This window comes from Nasonia vitripennis, chromosome 3 (genome assembly GCF_009193385.2).
Source record: "Nasonia vitripennis strain AsymCx chromosome 3, Nvit_psr_1.1, whole genome shotgun sequence".
NCBI classification, from domain to species: Eukaryota; Metazoa; Arthropoda; class Insecta; order Hymenoptera; family Pteromalidae; genus Nasonia; species Nasonia vitripennis.
The window spans coordinates 2,853,057-2,879,331 of NC_045759.1; the positions used below are offsets into that span (position 1 = coordinate 2,853,057).

Sequence of the window (26,275 nt, forward strand, 5' to 3'; positions counted from 1 at the left end):
TCTCGCTTGATTTATTCGCGCGCAGGGGCAGCCCCGTATCCCGAAAAGCTTCCACCTCTCTCTCTCTCTCTCTCTCTCCTTCCCGCAGCCGGCATATTTATAATGCTGCGCGTATAATACCCGAAGAGAGAGAGAGAGAGAGAGAGAGAGCGTCAGGTGCGCGCAGTTTCGCGCAAAGTGTTTCGCTCCCTCGCTATAAATATAAACTTGCGCCGCGAGCTCACATGCCTTCGCATGCGTGTGTGCGAGCACGTCGTGTAGTATAGCTCTGATTATGCGTTTCTAGAGCGAAGTTGGCCGACGTCTTGTCTCGGCACTGTATGCGAGAGCTTTGTTTTCGTCGCGAGAGATCAGTTTTGTTTGAAATTCGGCTCGACGAACACTGAGTTTCTGTAATTCTAATTCCTATACAACGTTGCGTACACTCGGAAAGATGAAAGCTCACATGCGGAGAAAATCAGACGAGTGCAACGAGAACGCGAGAGTGGGCGTGCACTTTGCGGCTCCGCAGTGGGGTCGCTAATGCCATTAAATATCACGGAAAAATGAAGAGAGGGTCGGATTAACAGCCGTCGGTAGAACCCCTCGGTAATACGCCGTCTATGCGGGACTTGTTGCGATCGGCTGCGCACGGCTGGTTCTTTATTTTTTTGTCCTCGCGAGATTGAAACTATCCCTATGGTTTTATTTAGTTTTAACGCTTAATTATGTATAGGAACGAACGGAGCGCGTGTAGGAAGGAAAATTAGCGCCGAGAGAAAGAGTCTGAGGGGGTATACACAGGACAAGTGCTGCGCGAGCTCGAAAAAGGGTGACTCGACAATGGCACATACCGGTCATTAGCATAATTCAATTTCGCGAGGCGGACTCGAGCTCGGTGTAATTGCGTTTCTTAATAATGTGTGTAGCGATAAATTAAATTAATAATATTACAGAGGTGTGCTTTTTAAACATTCGACGAATGTATATTCCGGCGTGTTTGAAACAATGTGTGTGTAGCTCATGAATTATTTATTGCATATATATGCCCGAGAGCAATGATGCATTTAATCAAAATCAAGTCGAAATACCGTCAATGATTGCAGCGCGCTGTACGTGAAATGTAATGAAGTTGTCTTTAATTTATTCATTATATATATATGGCACATTGTTATTCATCAATTCGGCCGGCGTTTCCGTTCGAAATTCGATCGATGAAATTGATGCACACACGGCTCGCATTTACATCGAACACGAAATCAGCAAGCTCGACTGTAGGCAACAAAATATTTGTCTTGTGTCCTCTCTGTTTTCTCTCTATTTACATGCTGTCTGTATCTCCGCGCTGTATCCATACACCTATCGTTTTCATCTTCTCTTAATTCCGCGCTTTATCGTCTCTCTTCGCTCCTATCTTTTATCTTATCGCTATCGCCTCTCTCCTAGACTTACGCACTCTCCCTAGGTCCTACCTGTCCCGTCGCATTGTTTCTCCGCGATTTCGTCCGTCCCTTTATCTTCCATTCTATAAACACCAGTTTAGCGTCGTTTCCGAAAAAATTCACTAAAGCTTCTCCCAGCCCAGCATCCTTCCTCATTACGCACCGCGTTTTCTCCTCTCTTTCTCGCTTTTTCCTCGCGCTCTTTCACTTTTCCCTCGCCTCTTCTCTCTCCCTCAGCCTCAGCGCTGCACAGCACCTATTCCTTATTGCCTACCTATATACCTTCATCTCTCTCTCTCTCTCTCTCTCTCTCTCTCTCTCTCTCTCTCTCTCTCTCTCTCTCTCAGGATCTTCGTGTGCGAGCCTCCGAGAAAGACGCACGATTTACAGGCTCTCCGAAAGAGAGCTAGCGTATAGAGAGAAAAGACCGAGCGCGTGAGAGAGAGAAAGAGAGAGAGAGAGCTGTATGTATATGTGTATACCCGGAGAGAAAGAGAGAGAGAGAGAGAGAGAGAGAGAAAGAGAGAAGGGAAGGGAGCGTAGCGGCGGCGGCGCTGCCAGCAGCAGCAGCAGCAGCAGCGGCAGCAGCAGAACGGAGCAGCAACTCGGCAGTCGGCACTCGACGCCCGCAACGTTACGGCCCCTCGCGCATACTCAAGCTCCGAAGAGCCGCGTGCTCCGATTTTTTTCCCCTCGGATCGTCGCCCAAAAGTCAGGATTCAATTTAAAAAATAAAGGAAAAACAGTGCCTACCAGTGTCCGGGGTGTGTGTGCGTGCGTAAAGTGGATTGTTTTCTACCGGGAATAAGGCGCCTCGATCGTACGGAGGCATAGATCGAAGAATCGCGATCTCGATCGCCAGCTCGCTCTCCTTTCCTAGATCCCGGGGGGCGAGCGTCGCTGTATACACAACACGCGCGCATATACTGTCTTTCTGCTACAACAGTGCAAATCTGTATACGACAGCCGTAGTGTGTGATACCGAGCGTATATAACGCGTGCCGAAAAACCGCGCAAGAGAGGTAGAGGTGAAAGTGCGAGTGCCGAATAGGAATTCTTTTTAGTCGGAAGAAGAAAAGAAGCGGAGGAGGAGAGAAAGTTTCGCACTGCGCGCGCCGGATTTCAAAATTCCCGCGCGCGCGCGCGCGCATCTGCCAATTTGTAGAGTTGTGATAATATAAGCTATAGAGAGAGCTGTGTGTACACGTACACGATGTAAGTACTGTGTGTCGGTGCGATAGACGAGTCGGCGGTGATAATAGATACACAGGAGAGAGAGGGAGAGAGAGAGAGAGAGAACTGGATAGGAGTTTGACGTTTCTGCAGCGCCGCCGGGGACAAGAGCTCGGTGTGTCTGTACACAGTGGGCCGTTGGCTCTCCGGATACCGTGGGATTTGCGAGTCGCTGCGCTGTACAGTGAGGGTAAGTTTGGTGCGATTGATTGATTCTGGGGTATTAGCCGTTGACCCTTAGGCGATGAGGGAATGAGTTATTTTTATACACACGTATTAGTTGTATTATATACATACGATTGTGTCAATTTTATCGGGCGACGCGCCGGACGTTTGTTTTGGTTTTGAAACGGTGTAGATGTTGTGACTTTGGCGTAGGCTGATATGTGTGTGTACTATGAATGATGAGCTGGTATTAATTGCACACTTGGAGTAGAGGCTGTTATTCGTTTGTTGTTTTACTTTGCGCTATATAGGCGTCGGAATCGAATCGACGATTGTTCCACTTGACGGATATGAGAGCGTGTTTTGAATCGTGCGATACTCGTGATCGATGCCGCGAGAAGTGTCTCGTTTTTAGTCGGTATTTGTCTATAAAGGATGTGGGTTACGCTCTTGTTTCTAATTTTAGTCCATAAGCGACACGTGCTCCTCTTCTATGGTAGATGCTCCCGAGGCCCATCGATGTTGGAAAACGCACTGATAACGAGATTTTTTTTAAATGTATAAATAAAAATTCTTCGTTGCACTGGTAAACAATCGCGCGATTAAAATTGAAGAAATATTCAATCGAGTCGCTCGATGAACGGAGAAGAAATGTGTTAATTGCGATAGACCGCGCATTCCCCGAGCGTTTCAGCAATATTGTTTTCCTAGACTCCTCGTACATGCCAACAATAAAAAAAAAAGCGACGGAAATCCCTCTCGATAAATCGACAATCAACGGTATCATGAAAACGGCATTGAAAATCTCGAGCGCTTGTTGTTCCAAGCTGAATCAGCAATTAAAGAGAGGAGCTTTCGCGCCGCGGCCGAAAATTTCCGCCCAAACAAACTGCCGCCGCGAAAAATACCGCTTTCCTCTCTGCCGACTCGAGGATGTTGTATACGCCTTTTCTCTTCGTTTTGCGGTCCAGACGCCTGTGTTTTTCTCTCTCGGCGGGATTTGCTTTGATAAGACAGGAGCGAAGCTTTACGACGGGCAAAATGTTCAAGGCGGAATTATTTGGGATGTAAACAGGCGCCGCTGGGGTTTCCTGTGGGATACCGATCTTTTTCTCTCCGGTTTCGAGTTTGTTGATAGTGGCCGTATAGTTTCGCTTTGTTTATCCGTCGATCAGCTGTACCGAGACTAACCCAATTTGAGATCGTTATACTTTACTTTTTATTCTTCGCTCTGACGGACAAGAATCGCAGCGAGATGGGATCAAACGAGCTCTCGGTTCCTTCGGATGTACCGTTAAAATTAGAACCGGAAAAGAAAAGATCGAGCCTGGTTTCCGAGGACCTCTCGGTCGCGTTTCGCTAAGTTTTGAGAATCATCCAACAAAATTGAATCTTTGATTTTCCATTTTCCCACCTACACGCAGGGGAAAAATAGATCCGCGTAATGGAAAAACCAACAGAGCGCTAAACGAAGCCCGCGCGTAATTATAACAATCAATAATGCCCCGTTCCTCTGCCGCTTAAGGGCAGAACAACACGAGAGCTGTCCGCGGCTGAACTTCATAATTAAAGCGGCTGGCGCAGCGTATCTCCCGCAAAGCCGCTGCTGCTTCTTCACAGCCGCTAATGTCCCTCTCTCGCGGAGATGAAAGTCTAAGTAGCGATAATGAAACGGAGAACGTACGGCCGATAAGCGGTATAACACACGGAGGGGTTGACGATTTTTCAGCCTTGAAATGACCGAACTCGTTAAATGTTAACAAGCCTTCGATAATCGATATTATAGCTTTAATTGGACGGCGTTTCTCAAGTCGAAAAGCTACTAAAATTTCGTAACGCGCCGCGCGCACATCTCTCGACCCACAAACCCGGGACGGTCGCTCGCGTTTTGCTCGAAAAAGAGGAAAGAGCAATACTTATAAGACGCTTACTTAGCCATCGGCACACGGCCACTGCAGCGCGCAGGAGAATTACAAGAAAATCGGGGCCGCGTGCGGAACAACACACACACGGCTGTGTCTCGCGCGGCCGACGTTGCTCGATTCGTGTCACACACGAGCCGCCTATTTATAAACCCAGTCGCTCCGTCGTCTGTACACACACACACACACACACACACACAGACAGACACACAGTCGCTGCAGCGACACACGCGGAGCGATCGGTTCAGAGTATGTACCTACGGGGGCCGACGCCCGAGGCGAGGAAAAAGAGGAACAACTGCAGCGACGGCGGCGTCGTGGTTTTCGAAGCGGTGCCGAGTATACAGGAGCGTGAACCAGTAGATCCAGTACAGGCAATCCGGTCGCGACTCGCCGCCGCGGGAGATTCCAGGTTAATGGAGGTTAAGATCCGGGCGATCGGGTCGCGGCGGAGCCGCTCTAAATGGGATAGACACACTGTGTGCGCTGCTGCAGCTCTGATGTTTGTTGTTGTTGTTGTGGCTTTTTTCCGACCTTTCCTCGCGCCAGTTCTGATTCACCGATTTTCGGAGGCCCTGACACACCTTGGGTAACCGCGAGTGCATCGAGATCGGCGACATTTCGATTTCGGAGCGCGTCTTCTTCGTACTGCTGTGCTGACCTCCGAAAACGCGGCGCGAAGGCTGATGCAACGCTTGAATCTCTAAAAACGCAGTCGCACAATCCGAAAACATCGTTACAGCAAAACACACGCACGCGCACAATTAAAGCTCTCTCGTATAAATCGTAATTTCCCCGATCGTAATTGTTTATTCGCCTTTGTCCGCTTTCTTATACTCTCGAGAAGCAAAAAAGAAAAGCTGGCGCGCTTCTCTTACTTATACATTACGCTCTCAGGGACGGGGAGATTCAAAACGAAAGGAGCAGCGCCGGCAGAGCGTAATTGCAGCTACGACGGCCTCGCGATTTTCAATTAAGTGCCGGATCTTTTAGCGCCGATCCTTTCGAAAGGATTGCGCGCGCGCGTATGTGTGTGTGTGTGTGTGTCTGTGTCTGTGTACGCGTTGTGCAGTTTAAAAATAGCGAGGCTCTGGATTTATGCAAAGAGCCGCAACGCCGCGGACGACTTCGGCTGTAGATTTATGGTTACGGGGGTAACGAATTCTGACGATGATGATAATTGCGGGGTTGAGTGTTGTAAGTACGGCTTCGATCGCGGCTGTTCGTTATATGTTTTTCTAAAGTAAAGTCGAGCGAATCTTTAACAGAGAAGCAAGTGATTCAAATCCATGACGCACGACGCACGCGGCGGCGCAACAATAAATCTGCAAGCCAACAAATCACCTTTCACCTCGTCCGCGTGCCTCAGTCGCCAAAGCGTAACAATCAACAGACGCGCGCTCGCGCTTTTGTCTGCATTCTTCTCTCAGCAGGCAGCGCGGTCCTTGACTCGAAATCCGCGAGGAACCGGAGCCAGGAAGTGTATACGACGCGATTCTTACGGTAAAAGAGACGAAAATCCCTGGATTTCCGCGGGAGATCGGGAAAAAAATTACGGCCCGAGCTGCTCCGCGATGTCTTTACGAGCCTGGGACGCGCGTATTTCTACCTATATATAGCGGGATCCCGGCGACGAGCTTTTTAATTCTTTTAAAATATTTCTCTTTGTTGCTCGTTGCGGTGGAGAAACTCTTCTTTTTTTTTTGTGTATAATATCCTAACGGTGTTAATCACTCGTACAGCTCCTCGATGAAGTTTCGTCAGACGACTTCGCATCAATGAAATACACTCAAGGCCGCGATGTGAATTCCTCGGGCGCACAAAGCGCGTTCGCGCATCATCGCAGTCAAAATATTTGGAGACGGCGACTTTGATAATATTTCACATTCGCGCTGTTTTGTCACATGTATATGCGCGCAGGTGAGTGACTCACGAAAAACATGTACTTAGTACACTCGCCCCGCAGCCTCCAGGTCGCTTCTCGTAAATATACACATCCTGAGAGAGAGAGAGAGAGAGAGAGAGAGAGAGAGAGAGAGAGAGAGAGAGAGAGAGAGTTGGTCGTAGTAGTATATAAAGGGTAAGATTTTCCCATCGTCGTGCAGTCGGCATCATCATTATCGTGATCATCGGGCATCGTCGTGTGGTCGTCGTCGTCACGACAATTACACAATGATGTTCCGCGCGCTCTCGCTCGGCGCGGACCTTGATCGTGAAATCCACGTTCGCTGCACGCCAAGACAGCTGACGCGTGACGTCCGTTTCTTTGCGTGTGCTCCTCTCTCTCTCTCTCTCTCTCTCTCTCGTTTTCCTTCCTCTCCCGCGCTGTATACATACTGTCTGCATCATCGCAGCTCTTTATGCATTTTCAGGCATAAGAAGTGTATTTATACTTATGTTTATGTGCGATTCTTCGCGTTACACTTTTCTCCTCGATATTCCTTAGAAGTCGTCGGTTCTCTTGCTACAGCCTCCCATACACATCTCCTTCCTCTCTCTCTCTCTCTCTCTCTCTCTCTCTCTCTCACACGCTCTCTTTCGTACCATATAGCTGATGCAGCGGCGGAAGATAAAGAAGCATCAGCGGCACGCGATTTTGCCCTCGGCGATACACACAACATCCCACATGTACATATACACTCATACAGACTCTCGCGCGTAATACACTCGAAGAGTCTCGCGGTCGTTGTACCCACGCCGCGGCGCGCGATTACGTGCATGAAATTGTCGGTAACGGTCAGTGATTCGCGCGCGCGTAATGAAGAGATTAGCGGCGCCGCGGAGACTTGTAATACGTGCATGTGCGCAGTGTGTAGGTACTCGTTCTGCCAGGCTGCAGATGTGTGTTCCTTTTTTTTTTTGCTGCTGATTTTCTTTTTAGCCTCTGTGTGTGTGTGTGTGTGATTTACGCTAGACTGATTGACAATCTCTCGTTGCTGCTGCAGGTGATCGTGTCGAAAGGGCTGCTGGCGATGCGGCTCGGATTGATTTCTCTTGCGTAAGAGAGATCTTTCTCGACGGTTTTATATATACCGTATAGGCTGTGAGAACCGAGCTTGATTTTTGAGAAACAGTATAGTTTCGAAGAAACGCGTTACGTAACCGAGCGATACACGAACGTTAAAAGCTCCTATACTCGACAACAATATAATAGTCCAATTGCACTTAAAAAAAAGAGTCGAATTCGCACTTCTCGGAACGACGTCGTCTCTCGAGAGACACAAACTGCACGTATATAGAAGTAGATGATACAAGCGGATATCCTGCGGCATTACGCAACCGAGATCGACTTCGAATTCGCTTTTGTATGCGACGCGCTCGCGGTTGTTTGGGTAATGGCCGAAACGCGTCGTAGACGTTTAAGCAGCCTTACTATGCACTGTACACACCGGCAATGAGGTTTTTGGAAGAACGATCCGAGGAGGAAAAAGAAAATAGACACAGGATTCGGAAACGACCGTCATACGTATAATGTGTAGGTTTTATAATAGACACAGAGCGAGAGGAAAGCCGGCCATTAGCCTAGTGTGGCGCGGACAAGTCGGAAGTGTATATAGTAGGCCGGGATTTTTCCTGAAAACTGGTTCGGTTAATGCTACACCTCTCTGGCATGCAATTATATACGCGCGGGGGTATTTCAGTAAATTAAATACGGCCCCGCTGCAGCGTGCGTATAATAATAAGTCAATTTTCCGATCTATAAATATCCAACCTTTCTCGAACCTTTTTCTCCTTTTCCTATAGATATAGCGAGGGAAAAACACGTACAGTACACACAAAAGAATAATCATCGCATGCGAGAGGGCCGGAAAAAATTTACACGATTTCCAAACAAAAGTCTCTCGCAATAAATCCTCGTCCCTCGCGCAGCGCGAGAGAGATTTAAAGAGCTGCTGCTGGTGCACCTGCTGCGTAGGCTCGACCTGCGACACAAGCTATATACTAAAATGTATAATAAGGCGAAAGACTGCAAGGTGTATTCGAATACACTTAAAAAATACACGACGCTGCAGCCGAGATAAGGTCCTTGTTTCCGTATACACTGCAGGTATAGGTGTATACACCCGAGGATCCGACGGCCGATAATAATACTAATGGAAGGGGCGATTCTCGCAGGTAAGAGCGAGCGCCGAGAGCACGTGCGAGGGTGTGCGCGCGCATAAAGTCCCCGTGGGCAGGTCCCATACCTGCGAGACCTGCAGCGCGGGGTGTATGGGACTGTGCGGGGGAGAGAGAGAGAGAGAGGCGAGTATATTCTGAGGGACGAGCTTTTCCGCAGTTTGACCGTTGCTCTCACGCTGGACGGAGCTCTTTGTGCGCACGTGTTGTTGTTGTTGTTGAAAATTTTAGTTGTAAGAATTGTGAAGATTGAAATTGCAGTGCGTTGTGGGAAGATACCGATCGGATGATAATAATAGGGTTATTATAGTCGGTATAATCTTGTCATCTGGATTATGCACTCGTTCGGAGACACTTGAGGTGCTTCCATAAATATAGTACTGTAGGAGATCGTATCGGCGGCACGTAATACTTCCGATCTGGACGGTTCTGGAGTTATCTTTGTTTGACACTCGAGGAGTGACCGAACGATCGCCTGTATTATCGGCTACTGCACGTAAGTTATCGATGTGCATAGTAATATATGCTCCGCTGCGGCAACGACAACGAAAAACTAATATCTTTCAAGAAAGCCTCGTCAGCGCTTCGTTGCACACTTATCGCGTACTCGCATCGCTAATTATCTCAAATGAGTTAACCAGATGTGCCCTCGCGAAAAAAAAACGACTCCGCATCTCCTCTATATACACTAACTTTCCGCAGTAACAAACACAGTCCCGGAGGAAAATTCTCCGGCACTGCCCCGTCCTTCGCACATCGACCCTCTCCCCCCCCCCCCCCCCTGTGAGGCGTCATTCCAAATCACCTAATACGCGCAGGTATACGCACCTCCAAGCGACGTGTTCCTAACCAATGCTCCCTAGCAAGTGCACCAATTCTACCTCTGTGTATGTGTGTGTGTGTGTGTAGAATACACGGAATAAGTGCACAGTCGCAAAAGGCTGAAAGACGCCGCGGGGCAGATGTGTGTGGCGCGTGACCGGCGGGAGCGACGCGTGAGGTTTTTTCTACCGCTTGCAGCGCACGCGGGGAATGATTGATGGTGTGAGAATTTATTTTTAACGAGAGGATGTGTGTCGCGCGGATGATTTCGTCATTTAGAATATCCAGCCCCGATGCGTTTCTTTGTTTGGAAAACTCTGTGATTTGGTTTATTCCTTTTTTGCGCTGGCCTGATTGATATCGGCATTGGGATAATGCAGCGCTAATGGCGTTTGAGTCTGGCAAACAGTCGTAAAGGAGATTATACACATAGTTATTTTCTCGTTGTATAAGCCTCTTAGGTGCGGTTTTTCGCCGAAAAGCCTTATATCGGCTCTGTTCTCGGCGCTTTTTGAAACTTTGAGCGATATTGTACGCGTTAGCGTAAATTAGCCGTGTGTGTCACGATTGTAATTACGGATGTTAATTGAATATTAAGACACAACGCGTTTTTTTTTTACACTACTCGTATAATCTACATATTTTTAATTTATCGAACGTATGAAATCCTTGCGACCATTATGTACACTCTATACTCCGACACGCAGCTGTTGTATTCGACATACGCGCGCGTGCGAGTATGACAAGTCATTTAAAGCAGCTGTCGGACGACGGCTCTCGAAGAATAATATTTATACGAAAATTCCTTCATATCAATTAGTTTAATCGCGTTTCGAAACGCTCCTCTCTCTCTCTCTCGTAACGCAACCGCGACATGTCGTGCAGTCTCGGCTTATTAATTAATTCACACCAAAAAAAAAATTGAATATCTATGATTAACACAAAAGTATATATAGTTGCATACGCGTACACGTGAAGAAATCTCGTTTTCTATTCTCACCTCCTGTCTCCAGGAGGAAGAGCCGCGGGTTTAACGGCTCCGCGATCGATAAAGTGTCCACCTGTAGCCGAGCGCGGGCAATTAAGACCTGTTAAGTACACTCGAACGCTTTTCGGTGTCATCGATAATTCCCGCGGGCCGCCGACGAAAAATAAAACGAATCTCAACCTATACTCCTTCCGCGAAGGAGAGAAAAAAGAAGAAGACACACACTTACACACATCGGAGAGTCGGTACACTTCCTCGCGGCCACCCAAGCGGCGGCGGCGAAGTGGGCCAACGGGTATATATACATACGAGAAGAGATGCGCGTGTGGGTCAGTGCCAAATCTTCTCCTGCTGCGACTGACTCTCTCGTCGATGTATACACGTATCCTATACAGACATACGCCTACCTCACGGTCAACGTTCGCCGGCTATATTATCTCACTGCTGAGATCTCGGTCTATTTTTATACACTTAATATTCGCAGATCATAAGGACACACCGTTATTGTAATAAGCTTGCAGTTCGTCGTCGCGTCGGCTATCGGGTTACGCGCGGGGCGAGTAATAGGAGAGTCTTGAGAGAGCTTAAAAGGGGTCGCGATCAATCCGGGCGGCGAAATCTGGGTCGATTTTCGAATATCTGCTGCTGCGCTTTGAATTACAAATCTCTCAGGCGTGAGTTGCCCAACTATTTGAGTTTTCACCGCGCGCGGGGATTCCCCACTTGCATATAACATCGCGTTGCGTGGGTTTGCATTTTCTAATCGATATAACCTTGAATCCGTTCGATTGCCGTGAAAATCGATCCGCGCTTTCTAATAAAGCCGGGTGTGTGATTCCGCGGTTGCGTAACGAAAAAGATCGAGAGGGCGCAGGGGAAAATCGGCTGACGGGAGGAGAAACGGAGAGGCCGAGACCGAATCCTCTCGATTTTACACCGCTGCTGTATAACCCACTTTCGAATCAAAATCTCCGGCAGCACGTGCGTGTGCACCTATACGCCGCTGTGTGGCGGAAGAGAGAGAGAGAGAGAGGAAAAAAGTAAAATCCTCGAGCAAACTCGTTTTTGTAGTCCAGCTCGCGCGCGAGAGGGACTGACTCTTGTTTTTCTTTATTTTTTTACGTCACGAGGGAAGAGAGCAGTGTGTATGTGAGTGTGTGTGTCTGTGTGTGTATAGAGGTGCGGACGTATTACGGTAATCCGAGAGTCGCTGCACAGTCGCGTTAGAAAGTTGGATTCGTTTATGATGCACGGCTATGTGTGTGTGTGTGTGTGTGTGTTGTGGCGTTAATGAAAGTAGCGATAGGTGTATATACCGTAGGCGATGACATGTATTTCGAAGGTGCGATCGATTGGTTTATTTTCCGTTGATTGATCCGAGACAGCGAAGATTTAATAAGCGCCTGTATACAATAAAAACGGGGATAACAGATCGTTCACGAACTATAAGCTTTATGCCGTAAGCCATTATATATAACCGAATTTTTCAAATCTCTTTCGAACAAAGCTAACCTACCGCATAACCGGCGATACATCGGTACACCCACCCAAGGCGCAGTGTAGAATTTTTCGACTCGGAGTACCTACATTAATGCCTAGACAAGCCGTGGCTTGCAACACACGCGCGCGTATACACGTTATACACAATAGACTCACAAACTACATAGGCCGAGATAGCCCCAGCGGAGTCCATATATCGCGTGCATCTCGGGCTCATTAACCGCTGCACGCCTCGGCCATTACACGAAAATACACTATCGCTCTCCTCCTCCCCTTGGACGTTTCATAAGACAATTTCACGGACTACACACGCTCAGGTGTGTAGCTATATATCTAGCCAAACGGTATAGCACAACACACACACACACACACACACACGCAGCATCTCCGAGCGACGATGGCCTTAGGCTGTCGGTCACTGACACTCTTTCTCTCCTCCTTCGTATACACCTTCATTTCGCGCGATCGTTTACCGTTCAATTTTCATCCCAGCGCGGGATTAAATAACCCGGCGATAATAATAATTCGACTCATCGAGGGGGAGAGAGAGAGAGAGAGAGAGCTGGCGATTAGTTAATCCCGCGTGCGAGCTTTTTCGGGGTCACCTAATCCCGGAGAGGCTCATCTCTCGGAACTTTCTACTATATTATACTCTCTCGCGGCGCCGCTGCATCGGGGGGTATTTTTTAATAGATTTTATTTTAAAGCTAAAAATATCTCACGCTCGACTACTTCGTTTTTCAGATATCACCATCGAGACGCTGCTGCCCGACTCGGATTGTCAGTGATTCCAATGGTGAGTCATTATTACATGATACACAAACTTTCGTTCGTCTCCAGCCCCGTATACATCGCGTTGTATATTGCACAATGCAAAACTTTCCCAAACCGACGAGTAGCGATACGGTATAGAGGAAAAGTCTCTCTCTCTCTCTCTCTCTCTCTCTCTCTCTCTCTCTCTCTCTCTCTCTCTCTCGGAATCCGATATTGCGCGACGGGGAAAGCTCGTCGTCGTCGGAACGAAATTGACAGCGCGATGGGGAAAAAAAGATAAGAGTCGAGAGAAAAGGAGATTGAAGAAAGGGCTTGTATATAGAGGATCGAGTGAGAGAGAGAGAGAGAGAGAGAGAGAGAGAGAGCACAAAGCGCGGCAAGAAGCGTGTGTGAAATCGAGCGGAAACGCGTTTGACCGGCGGAGTCAAGCCTCTGCACACGCGACTTCCGTTTTTTCCTCTCATCGACGCTGTATATAACACTGCGGCCGTTTTCTTCAAAGACTTTTTCCTCCTATATACACCGCGCAGGGAATTTTGAGCTACAAGGCTTTCTCATTTACCTCTAGCCCCTTTCGGCTTTTTCCACCTACTTCTATTCCCTCACTGAGTATAAGCTCATCATCTCGCCGGGCCAATCACTTTCCTCTCGCCTTCTATATCCCGTAGACAGCGTCGCTTCTGCCTCTTTGTTCGCGGCCGCGAAGAGATCGTTTTTCGCAGCCTTCCACGCTCGGCTCTATGCTCGTAAATTGCTCTGGTGTATATTGAAGCACTTTCTCTCTCGCGATCTATTTTTCGAAAAATCTCACTCAGGGCCGACGACGTTTTCAGTGTCAAAGTTCGAATAAACAACGGCTCAAGCACACTAACCTCCTTACACACCGCGTAAACAACGAGTTGTACATCTCGCGTCGCTCGAAATTGCCGGGCTCTGCTGTGTGTATAATTTTTATAATGTTTTTGTTCCTTCGCCGGTCGACGCACTCTCTCCGCGCGCTTGCGCAATTTTTCTCGCCGACGCGATGTTTATTCCGAGCGCCGCGACGCTAATAATACTCGGGTTTATGGCTCTACTTTTAACCCGCGGAAATGCCAAGCGTTATAGCACTCGATGCTTACGAAATTCGTACAACTGAGTTTCGGGGGAAAAAGCCCTTTCACACCTGCTCCGCGCGCAGAGCTGCTGTAAGAAAGAAGGGATCGCTCTCGAATAAATCACCTTATCTACGGCGCAAAAAAGCCGGATTCCCAGCCGACGCGTCCACCTATTTCAATTAACTCCGGCATCCTCGCGCGCTGCAGCTCTCCTTACTTATACCAGCGCAAAGAAAGGGGAGATTTAAGACTCGCTCTCGCGCGGAATAAAACTGTCAGCTGCCGCTCGTCGCCTACTTTATTAGCGGCCCGTGTGTGTGTGCGTGTGTGTGTATGTGTGCTGCAGGTGAGAGAAGGAGTGTAGAGCTCGTACGCCCACGCGATTTTTTTCGCAATTTGCTGCTCTGGAATTCTTCGGGGCAGCTCTGCTTTTAAAATGGATCAGCGTGTGACAGAGGAATTTGAGATACGAGCCATCGGCGAGAGAGTTTACGGTTGCATTCTTTGAGGAACAATCGAGCGCCGAATGCACTAGCTTATCTCTCGTCGCTTTCTACGTATATACGATAGCTCATAGGTGCGATGTACGGCCGTAGCGGGAAAAGTGAAATTTCGGAGCGTTAATGCGTGTGAAAGTTGCACCTGCGTCGATGAAGATTAGAGAGAGAGAGAGACGCATCCCTACTGGCCCCAATACCTCGCATTCGTCACACGTCGAGCTTATCGATCACTGGCAGCGCCTTCGACGAAAGAATTATAATATCGGTTATTTCCATCCGCGCAAGCTCGAGAAAAAGCACACTAGCTATATATCGTATACTTACAACACACGAAGCGTGCGCGGCGTGAGCTCTCGGAAGGGACAAAGAGATTGGAGAGACAAGAAGACAAGAGCCGCTCGATTGGCTTTTTTCTCCGTATCTCTCAGAGAGTCACGCTTTCATGTTCGCGAGGGCCGGGAAGGAAGTATGTGTCCGCGGCGGCGATCGTTAAGTGGAATTCCCACACATGCGGCCCAGCGATGAGGAAGGAGCTTTATGTTTTTATATCGGGAATGTGTATCTGCGATTCACGTCTCTGTGGGACGGGGTTATAAGACCGGCGACGGCGTGTATTTATGGACTCTGTATCGCTTGATGGGGGCACGAGCTGCGATCGTTATACGACGGATCCTGTAATGCCGTGAGAGCATACGTAGATAAGGGGAACGAGCTGCGTGGCTGGATTCGTTTTTACTACGAGTCATCCTAAAATGTTTCAATGTTCAACACACGGTCGATGTTGATGCATATAAGAAGCAAAAGTAAATAAGCACCGAATTTCCTGTTTTTATTTGCGCTCTCGTATTCGTTCGTTCGTCCAGCAGAGCTGACTAATTATTCTGATGGCCGATTGTTTTAATCGAACGAGATATACTGACGTAGAGGACACGTGTTTACGTATATTTCAATACAATCGTGCGCGGATACGCTTTTATTATCAATCCTCGTTTCCTGGATGTAGGACGCGTCGAAATCACGCGCGCAGATACAGCCCCCCCCCCCCCACACACACACGCGTGTGTAGGTATGTCTTTTTTCCAGCTTTTCCAAAGAGTAAAAGTTGCGTTCTAAATCGAGTCAGTTGCATTTCATTTGTCGGATATATCCGTAATTTACGATTCGGCAGCAGCAGCGCTCGGATATGTATACTAGTTTAAAACCTGTTGGATTCAGGACGATTACTTAACGACGCGGCCTTTCCAGAGCTTTCCAATTGCGCCGCCTCCGAATTCGGCTCTTTTATTGCACCTTTTACACGTGTCTCCAGAAAATCATCCACTACGATATAGGCTCTCGAAAAGTGCGTTGATGCTGAATAATCGCATCTGAAAATTTTTCGAAAATCAGCCTCGATGGAAAAGCCAAGACCGCCTCATAAACGCTATTAGCCTCGAGAGACAATTCCGTCAATGACGATCGCTTTGCTCCAGATGCCGCGATGCGGGACGGGTCAACGATGTCGGGTCAGCTGCGGATCTCTCTGCCTAATTCGATTACATCGTCGATACTCGTCTCTTCTTCTAATACCGCTCTACTATACTCGCGTGTGATGTTTACCACTGAAAGAGAGAGAGAGAGCAGCTTGGCTTTAATTATTTATACGGGGTGTAGGTCGTTAATCTCGTGCACACGACGCGGCTCACGTGCTCATCGTGGCTTTTGGATATTTTTCCTGGCGGGGGAGACGTTTCGGAGATGATTCTAGCCCCTGTTTGTTGTCGGAGCCCGATGGAGATGGAACGATCTTCGGGGACTATTTATACGAACGCGCGCACTTGGCCTCTTATACGATTATTATTGATAATAAAACAAAAATGTATTGTAATGAGTCTAATTGTTGCGATGAGGTCACGTGTAGAAACGCGGCGCGCAGTGCAGTGTTTATTGTAACGATGATGCGCACGTCGATGATTTTGCAATGAAACTGTACGAGGAGAGATACGTTGTTTGTCACAACATCGATGTAATGCGTGTAATAACGCGATGCGCCGCGTGCGTATACATGTAGCCTTCGATTATACACGCATCGGAAAAATGTCCGTACATTGTTGTGCTCGTCGCTTAATTATCGTGGATGTAATGAGTTATCGCTGACGGTTTCAATTTATTATAATGACTATTCCATACCGAAGCCTAAGTGTGTGTGTGTGTGTGTCGGTCTCTCTGAACCGATTCTCCGATCGATTATTTTTTCTCCGCTGCAGAAATTCGCGACTCTACGCTTATTAGTTATTTTATAAACAATATATCGCCGATATGCATATTTCCCAATGTTTACTCAACCGATCGCGCAACTATAAACAAGGAAGTCTCGCTGATACCCGAGTTTGTTTTACTTTGCGCTTCTCTACGTGCGAACACACGTACACAATGAGCGAAACGCGGAAGCTCGAAAAAGAAGCGCTGAAAACTAGCATTTAAATCCGTGGAACATCGAATCCCATCAAAGCCCACAGCGCGGCGCATCTCGTCCAAGTGGCTCTTGTGGCACACAGCACAGCGACTCGATGAAGAAAAATCTACTCGAGAGTGAAAGCTCGCGCATACTCGAAACACCAGCGCGCGCGTGTATGAAAGAAGCTTTAAAAAAGCGCGGCAAAATACATGAATCTCAATCGAGGCTCTGTCGGCCGCGTTGCACAAGAGGCTCGTGGAACGCCTCGAGTTTCGCGAATTCGCTCTTGGCTTTCGCACTGCACTTTCATCTCTGTACACCCGTTGCAAGAGAGAAAAGTTTTGAGGGAAAAAATAAGAAAAATTAAACTATCAAAGCCGAAAGAGCTTGCGAAAGCACCGTCAATCCCAAGAAGCTCTATACGTTAATAAGCTCCATTCTAATCCTCCATCTTGTCCGCTCTCCCGGCTCGCTAAGAACTCTCTCGCTCTCGAGCAAACTAAATTTACTCCCTCGTCAGGGCTCCTCGGCGTCGCGGCGGCTGTTTATCATAGCGCAAATGAGCCGGCAACTGCAGCGCGCGGCTCTCAAAGTGTCGCTCCTCTCGCGCTCCTCTTCCCGCCGCGCGAGCCACTAATACTGCATCACTAGCCTACTCTTGAAAACGCTCGCTCTCTCGCTATACATATACACATCGGCGGCGCCAGTGCCCACTTCAAAAGGCGAAGCTTCTCGCGCGCGCCCTTATGCAACGTCGCCGGCGCGATCTCTGATGTGTGCTGCGCAGCGAGGCTATTGCACAAGAGCTGGGCTGTGTGTGCTCTTTTTTTTCTGTGCTACCAGTGCGATGCTCGAGTGCGTTATACGCAGAAATTAGCGCTCGATGCATCGAGGAGCCGAGAGAAAAAAGAGGAAGAAAAGCATTATTCGAAAGCTCGTCGCCGAAAGTCGCGCGCAGTGCGCGCTATTGTGTTGTATTATAGCCTAACGGCGTCGGCGGCTCGGGTTCGCGTGGGAGAGGAAGATATATGAAAGAGAGAGAGAGAGAGAGAGAGAGAGAGAGCGGATGGATGGGAGAGAGCAGATTGAAAAATAACACGAGGGATTGAGCAAGAGATTGGGGGAAAATGTGCCGCTGCCGACGACGAGTCTCTATGTTATTGTTGAGTTAGAGAGAGAGAGAGAGAGAGAGAGAGAGAGAGAGAGAGAGAGAGAGAGAGAGAGAGAGAGAGAGACTATACTGTGTGACTACATAACTACTCGCCGCGTCGCTTTTTAATTTTTACAGCCGAGGGCATAATCGAGAGTCGAGCGAATCGTGTAGTTCTAGCTGCTACGCGTTTATTTTTATCGATGCGATTAGAAAATAGAGCGGAGTGTATCCCTTGCGAAAAAATCGTTCGGCCGCGCTATCTAATCACTTTTTTCGATTAATGAATTCTCGCGTTATATACGCGTAATTTTTATCGGTTCTTCGCGAGCGTTATTCTCGGCTTTATAATTGTGACTCGACTGCGTATATAAATTTTTAATAAACTTTGTTGCGAACGAGGAAACGTTTGAAGCGAGAGATAAGATTCTGGATACAAAACGGATAGTAGTGTGTAGGTATCGAATTTGAAAGTGAAGGCATTAAAGAGCGGTCGCAGCTGAGAAAAAGTATGCCGAGAAGTGAAGCTGAAAACGCACTGAAAGGCACAAACGAGGGAAAACACTTAAGATAGACATCGCGCGTGACAAGTAAAACGAGTTAGAATCACATTATACGTGGAGCTTCAACTATTATTTTAATTCAAACGTCAACCACACGCTATATATAGCATCTATTTAGTATAAACGGAAGATTACGTTATATCCCTCCGAAAAGCGAGTATGTATGCAAATACCGGAATACGGAAAAAAAATTAACCGCAACAAGTAGCAAACTCTCCGCGATGCGTCGGCCCGGGGCGCAAACTATTCGCGCGATCGCGTTCAAAACTCAAAGGAGCGTCTATGCCCTCTCCGCAGAGCCGGAAGTTTGCGTTTACGCTTTCTCCCTCTCTCGGGTGGCATAAGTGAGAGAGTCGGGGGAGCCGTTTAAAGCTCATCTTGTAGCTAAGTAACCGCCCCGGCGATTTTGGAGCCAAGCCAGAACTTTCCAGACAGTTCGGCGCACATTTCTGCGTCGACGAGATCCAGCCCGAGGACTATGCGAGAGAGCTGAGAGGAGCTGATGCTTTTGTGCTTGCGCGAAAGCGCGCTAATGAGATTGGCATTGCGCGCTGTTGTAGCTGTGTGGAGAATCGATTCGAATAAAATAAAATTCGCCGAGCGAAAGTAAAACGATCTCGGATCCGATCCAAGCCCCGAATAACAGAGGCAGAAAGAAGAAAGAATATTCCCAACCCGTATAAATCATCCGCGTCGGCAGACAAGAGCAAGGAATTAAGAAGACGCAGCGCAGATATTGGCCGCGGAAAATCTATTGCGTCTCGTCTTTGAGCTTGCAGCCGTTCACTCGAGTACACACACACATACGCGTTTCTCTCTGTTCGATCTCAATGTCGGCCCCCCTTACTCTAATCGTACAACGTACGTCTATAGCTCCATAAATATTATTCCCTTTCGAGAGACGCTGCTCTCTCTCTCTCTCTCTCTCTCTCTCTCTCTCTCTCTCTGCAGTTATTGGATCATTCAATCGGCCGCGCTCTTCCTTCTCGAATAACAACGGAAAGATTGAACGCGAAATTCCCTTGTTTGCAATGCGTATAAGATCTAGATTTATAAGCATGCGGGATATTCCAAAAGTTTTCGCGCAAAGCGCGACGCTAAATCAAGCGGGTAATATCCAACCGCGTGGGGCGATTATTTATCCTTTACCTGCGCGCGCGGTAAACTTCCCTCGTGTATTTCTTCTCCGAAGCTAAACATCGATAAATTGCCGGACGAGAAACTGCGTGGATAACGCGATATTTTTTCTCCGCGGCGGGATTTATGACAGATTAAGTGTCCGCGGTATTAATAATCTAAGATTTCGGGGAAAAACGGAGAATAGTGAGAGAGAGAGAGAGAGAGAGAGAGAGAGAGAGAGAGAGAGAGAGAGAGAGAGAGAGAGTTGGATAAAGAAAAGGGGCGCATCTCTCAAAGCGTATTTGCGTCGGAAGACGGCTCTGTCGCTCTCGAGCGCGGCGAGCTTTCGAAAACAAACGGTTTCGCACTAGTTTCAAGGTCTGAGCGGGATCGGTTATTTTCATTTTTGACGTCACGTGCGTACACGCGAGGGAGGATAACTTTGAGAGCGAGCGGCAGCTGCGCCGGCTTTATGAGAGATGATTAATTCCCGCGGGGAAGAGACACACGGCTTCCTGTCGCGGAGCTTTTGTTTGGTTTACGCTTTTTTTTATTCTCTCGCTCAGGAGATCATAGAGAATCATATAGAAAAAGATACGCAAGGTTAATTAAACTAAAACAGTGAGGGACGCGTGTAATTACGTAAAAGCCCGATGTAAAAAAAAAAAACAGAATTCATTGGCTGCTCGTTATATTCCGTCGCCGAAAGCGTACACACACACGCACAATCACCGGGTCGACTCTTTACGGCCAATATTCCGCGGCCGCATAAAGCTTCTTTTCCTATACACACAGCTTCGCGCGCCGCCTCGAATTTTTTTATTGTGCGCATAAACTCTCTCTCTCTCTCTCTCCAGCGCGGCCTTTGTTGCTCCACATAAAAGTGTTATTTAGGTCTGCCGGGCATAAATCTGCAATTATAATCGCGCGGGCCGTCGTAAATTGGAAAAGTTTTGCGGGCGATTTTTTTTTTTTGCAAGCTAGCAGGCGAGAGCTATTTTGTTTTCGCGGAAAGGAGAGGAGGCTGAATGTGGATTGCGAGGTTCAAAAGACTGCGAATGCGCAAAAGCTCGCGGGGATTTATAGAGGAGTTTTGCGGGGATCGAACGCTTGCGCGCATTGATGGATTTCGAGGGACGAGTTGATTGGGATTTGAAAAGAGTGGAATTTTTGGAGCGGATCGGTTTCTCCTCTTTTTATTCACTTTATGGGAAAAGGCTGGCTTTCGCTGTATTTTTTTTTGAAAAACCGAGGATTGTTCCGTGATGTTTTTAGGGTTTGGATTCGTATTCGATCTCTTTTTCGATATATTTTGTTTTCGCGTAATTAATGCACAACAGACCAACACGATTCGCTTTACTCTCCACCTGAAGAAGTAAGCCCCGAGAGAGAGAGAGAGAGAGGGAGAGATAAGCTAACCCATGTGCGACTTTCTTTTCACTCGAAAGCTCCTCCCCCGCGATCCAATCGAACTTTAGCGCGCGAAGATCCCGAAAACTTTCCGTTACAGGAAACGTGACGAAGTGGATATCCGAAAGTATATATATATTGCACACAAGGTGGCCGACTCACTGCGACGATAATAAAGCGCGAAAATGTCGAGCAGCGCTCGTTCGATGAACTTTGTTATAGGCAACTTTTCTTTCCTACTGCAAGTATTTTCGATGCCCTTTCGAATTGACTTTCTCGCGAGAGCTAACGGTAAATCCTTTTTTTCCTTTAAGAAAGTATACCTATTATTGTAGATGGAAAATATATAGGTCGACGCTATATTTATCCGAACAATTACTATTCCAGTTATTATAATATTACGTATACACTATGTACACGCAGCGTTTTTCTCTCTCACGTACACTCACGGCTTATCAGGTCGTTTAATTTTCCCGCGCTCGCGCAACGACACAACTTGTTTACAATGCGATTGCGCTCGCCCCGGGAAAACGTCGAAGCGTGAATGGTAATTTTAACGAGGGAATTAGAATAAATTAAAACTCACCGCTCGCGCGTAAAGAAGGAAAAAAAAATAATAAGCGAGAGCCGACGAGCTGCGAGGAAAAAGAATATACACAGCGAGTGAGGGACGCCGTTATTAGACTTCTTCGCGCGCGGTTATTAATGCTTTCCCGTAAATCACGGCAAATTGTTTTTTCTGACCCGGGAGGATTAATTTATCGATCGGCTTTTTTATGCGCGGAGCGAGCGAGCCGAGAAAATTGAAAATTTGTATCTTATTTTTTTCTCCCCCTGGATCTCATACCCTTCTGGACTCTCGGGAAGATTAAATTTTACAAGTTAATTTCGCGCTGCCGAGGAATGCAGGACGGAGGGTATTAAATAACTTGCAAATTAGAGAGAGAGAGAGAGAGAGAGAGAGAGAGAGAGAGAGAGAGAGAGAGAGAGAGAGAGAGATGTGCAGTTTCAAAGGTCGCTCGCCGGAGGTTTAGGAGTCGTAAAGCTCTTGCAATTAATTTGTTTCGCGCGCTTGTGACTGCATTACATCACGCGTATATGGTGAAAAATCAGTCATTAAAAATCAAATCGACCGAGCAAAAGTTATATACGTTCATCGAGGGACGGGGGAGGGCAATTAGCCGCGCTAATTGGACCCTGGATTTTCATTATTCCCGCGCAGCCGATTTCTGCTGTATATATATAGCTGCGCACGCCAGAGGCGAAAATCATTAGGCTAATTTTCGCGGATTACGTTACTGGAACGAGGTCTCTGACACACATGCATATACCTGTACGTATACAAACACGGTTACAGTATAGAGGGATTCGGCCATTGTTTATATTTGGGATCGAAATATTGCGCGAAAATCGCTGTGCCAGATTGCGCTCGTTTCATTTCCAATATGCGTCGGGGGGGATTTTCGGATATTTGCGGTGGTAGGCGTAATTTTGAATTTTCGAGAAATGATGTATTCCGTGTGTATATAAATAGGTGCACATCGCGAATGTAGGTTATCGCTTAAAAACCTGCCCTTCCATCGTGCATCAAAGTTCACGAACTCTTCAAGTACGAGGCATTGCATAAATTTTGATAAAATTCAAGTACACACGCGTACACTTTTCCTCTTCGTTTATAAAAACGCTGTATTTACACTGCTTCAAGAGAACAAAGATAAAAGGCCGCGCAGTGTCGCGAAGCGAAGCAAACAAAAAAAGAATCTCACAAATTCCATCAATGCTCGTCGCAGTCCTCTCATCAAGCATCATTACCATAATTCAACTTCGCACCGACGACAGCCACGCCGATACATCCTTCTGCATCGACTATCTCCGCGCACTATAGCGCAGCATCAGCACCGGAAGCGCAACTCCTCTCTCTCTCTCTCTCTCTCTCTCTCTCTCTCTCTCTCTCTCTCTCTCTCTCCTATCGCTGAATTGATTACGCGTTCATATAACTTTTCTCGTTGCGCAAAACTTCTCATTCTCCCACGAGAAATTCGCTGCTCTTGATTTTTTCCTCGCAGGAGAGAGAGAGAGAGAGAGAGAGAGAGAGCCTAGATCGTTAGCGCGACAATGTCGGGCTTTATGCAGCAGGAGCCAGGCGACTAACTTTTTTAAAATTACGCGCGCACTTCTCGACTCTCTCTCTCTCTCTCTCTCGGCTCTGCGCTGCAGCGAGCTGAGAGGTCACTGCCCCCTTTGCCCTCTCGGGAAAGACTTTAAGTCGACGAGGAGGAGGAGGAGGTGATGCTTAGGGAGAGATTCTGGGATGTCTGAGAGCGAGGACTCGCGCGCTCTTTTTGCGCGGGGGGTATAAACAGATGCTACGAATTTTTTTTTAAATTCGAGTGCCTTCCGAGAATTGCGAGGCATTGTTTAAACGAGGTTTATTTTCGGACGGCGTAATCGGAATTCGCGGAATTAAGCGCTCCCCGTGATTAGAATAATAAAAGCCAGTAGTGTATGTTTTCCCACACTATACTGAAAATGTCACGTCTCCGATAACGATTTTATTGCCGTTCACGTGCACGAATATATGCTGGGGAATACGTACATTATACATGCGTGAAAAAATCACGGGAAGCTCCGATAAAAATAATCTCGTGTCAAGGTTGCGCTGGACCGAGACGCGAGTCGTCGTTATTTTTTTCGTTATCTCGCTTAGAAACGCTAGCTCTCGTGTGTGTGTTCAAACTTTAAAAAAAAAAAATATATATATATATATATATATATATATATACATGTGTATATTCGACGATCCCTTTTTGCGCGTTTACCGAGAAAAAAGTAAGTAACGGCGCACGCGACCAATCCACCTCCCACGTGCTTCTCTCGTCGGTGCATGTGTGCAGTGTTTACATATGCGCGCGCGTTCGCAGCCGACTACGCGCGCGCCATTCAATTGTCGCGCCGCTCTCGGCTCTCGTGTGTGTAATTGCGCTTTGCTACTGCTTCTTCTTATTCTTCTTCGTATAACGTGCGGAGGTTTGAACGCGCTGCTATTCTGGTTAACGGTAAAGTGTGTGGCTTGATGGGTTTTCGCGATTTTCGAGGGGTGGGATCATGTAAATGTAAATATATACTGATTTTTTTTCTTCTTCTTTTCTGTTCTAGGTGAGTGCACGCGTCGATCGACTTTCGTCCGGTGAATATTATTCCGAGAGCGACGCTTTTACAGACGCAACAAGTGCATCAGTGAGTACTTCGTGCCAAAAGTCCAAAGTTCGAGTGTTAAAATTGCATTATGCACTTGCACTTCGGCTCCTTATCACCGAGACCTCTGCGTTTTAATCGATTAACCTTTTTTTTCTTCACCGAGCGATACACCACACTTCGCAAAAAAAAAAGCGATAACGCAGTGCACACGAAAATCCTCACACACGAGAGACACGTCAGCGCGGCTTGTAAACAGCGGCGTCAAGAGCCGCGGCTGCCGCATTATCCACGAAATTCTTCAAAGGTTTTTCACTCCTCTGTCTCTGTCTCTCGGTCTCGAAAGAAGAGAAGAAAATAAAAACGGCGCGAAGAAAGGCATACTCTAATCTCCGGCGCACCGACACACACTCACACACAAAGCGCTGGTCATAGTCGTGGAATGTTGTAAATCGCCCGAGAAAAGGCCTTAAACCTCTTTCACTTTCGAAAAGTCTTTATAACAGCTGAGCGCCTCGAAGGAAAAATACACCGAGCTCGACGCGCCTCTTCTTCTTCTTCTTCTCTTTTGGGATGAGATGCGTTTTTATTGAGATTTACGCGGGGAAATGCCTCGCGATGCACACTTCAAAGGGGCTACACTAATTATACACTGTATATAACGAGGTTGTTGAATCGGACGATTTTGTGTATAAGATGAATATTAAGAGAGAGCGAAAGTCACAAAATCCGGTTCTCTTTTCTAACGCGTCCGAATTCAAGGTGAATGAGAGACAGCTCGTTTGGCGAATCACGGAAAATTTTCCGCTTCTTAATGACACGCACACGCATATTATAGAAAGCGTTAGAATGTATAGTGTCGATACATAATACGCGCGCGTCGGCTCTATCAGAGCGTGTCGCGCTCGAGCCTGGAATATCTATTCCGAACCTCAGTAGGTTCTATTATCTGCCAAGTATACGAGGTGTCATACGCGAGGTATTATTACACCGAGAGTACGATATTGTGTTATTGCAAGGATTTTCAAAAACCTATTCAGTGGAGCCCATCCCTAGGTAGCAACAAACCCGTGTATAACCCACCGATGCATTTATTTATAGCATTCACTCGTAGCAACAGCGGCCGATAAATAATTTCCCCTGTAAAACCACATTCAGAGACCTATTCCCTCTCTCTCTCTCTCTCTTCGCTCTCGATACACACACACACAGACACGTACAAAGCGAACTTCGCTAAAACACACCGGCGGAATTTTCATCTCCGCGCGCGAGGAATTCGACGAATGCAGATTAAAAAGCGACTACACGGCTGCACCGCCGGAGAGCTGTAAAGCTCAAGGAATGAGAGAGAGAGAGAGAGAGAGAGAGAGAGAGAGAGAGAGAGAGAGAGAGAAGGTAAAAAAGGACATGCAAAGTGGAAAAGCGCACTTTCCGATTCGGTATACAGATGGCTCGATTTTTTGGAGAACAATATTATCGCGATCGAAGAAAGAAATTCTCCCTGCAACATAACCGATTCCTGATTGCTTCGCAGAAACAATAACGTAATCCCGATGGCTTTTTACGTCGACGTCGATGCAGTATAGACGTTTTAATAGTATTGCAATAAATTCAGAGCGTCGGCGCAGCGCCTCGGGAGTATTTACATAAAGAAAAGTTGTACACACCAGCGGCGTTACAACAACAAACGGACGATATCTATATATATTGAGCTATTACACAAACTCGCGGCCTCTACTCTCGACGCTGTTCAGCGTTTTATTCGTTGCCCCGGCTCGCGATGCTCGTTAATTGGCGCTCGTTTCGATCTCTCTCTCTCTCTCTCTCTCTCTCTCTCTCTCTCTCTCGCTCTCTCTCTCT

The 26,275-nt window shown here is 47.4% G+C and overlaps 2 protein-coding genes across 7 annotated transcripts in view; one reads left to right on the forward strand and one right to left on the reverse strand.

Annotated features, from left to right (window-relative positions):
* Positions 1-26,275, reverse strand: part of LOC100678806 — a 74,590-nt gene that overhangs the window by 28,975 nt on the left and 19,340 nt on the right. The gene's annotated exons all lie outside the window — the stretch shown is intronic.
* LOC103315681 overlaps positions 2,015-26,275 on the forward strand; it is a 41,676-nt gene continuing 17,415 nt past the window's right edge. Inside the window, exons 1-3 of one of the 6 annotated variants that reach the window (XM_031926292.2) lie at positions 2,015-2,844; positions 12,915-12,966; positions 24,377-24,457. The gene's annotated coding sequence lies outside the window, so the exon portion shown is untranslated. Of the gene's footprint in view, positions 2,845-9,027; positions 9,357-12,914; positions 12,967-24,376; positions 24,458-26,275 lie in introns of those variants that run through there. The other 5 variants (XM_031926291.2, XM_031926293.2, XM_016983720.3 and 2 more) reach the window with 5 other exon arrangements.